The sequence below is a fragment of the Acanthisitta chloris genome, unplaced genomic scaffold, assembly GCF_000695815.1.
Source record: "Acanthisitta chloris isolate BGI_N310 unplaced genomic scaffold, ASM69581v1 scaffold5585, whole genome shotgun sequence".
Lineage (NCBI taxonomy): Eukaryota > Metazoa > Chordata > Aves > Passeriformes > Acanthisittidae > Acanthisitta > Acanthisitta chloris.
Window position 1 is genome coordinate 57,057 of NW_008674174.1, and position 622 is coordinate 57,678.

The following is a 622-nucleotide window of genomic DNA, read 5'->3' on the forward strand; positions in this document are numbered from 1 at the left end:
AGGGAAGGGAAGGGAAGGGAAGGGAAGGGAAGGGAAGGGAAGGGAAGGGAAAGGGACAACTTATGTTATCCCAATAATATAACCAAATCAAAATCAGTACAAATTAAGCAAAATGCACACAAAGGAATGGATAACACTATAGAGAGCTCATAGAGCATTCACAGTTCATATGTAAAGAAGAAAAAAAGTAATTACCCTTGAAAGATACATTTGTGAAATGAATGAAGTTGTAAAGGACACTCGATAAAATACGAAATTATTTTCCAACTGGCTGGGTGACTTCATGCAAGTCAAGGGAAATCCATTATCTATTTACTAAGTTTATTTAATTTCACCAAAAATATTTCTCCACATTGTCAGTATGGAAATGAACTGAATTCAAATTATCCATAGTACTTACAGTCACTAATTTATATTTCATTTTCAAAAGCTCTTGTCAAGTGAATGCAGCTATGTTTTTAAATATAGTTCCTTGATTTTCTTCACAACTTTATAATGAGGAATTGCTTTACCAAATGTACAATGAATAAATATGATATTCTACCTAAATACTAATCCTAGAATGACTATTTTACTTTATTATGTCATTGAATGGACAGCTGTCGTGGTTTAACCCCAGCAG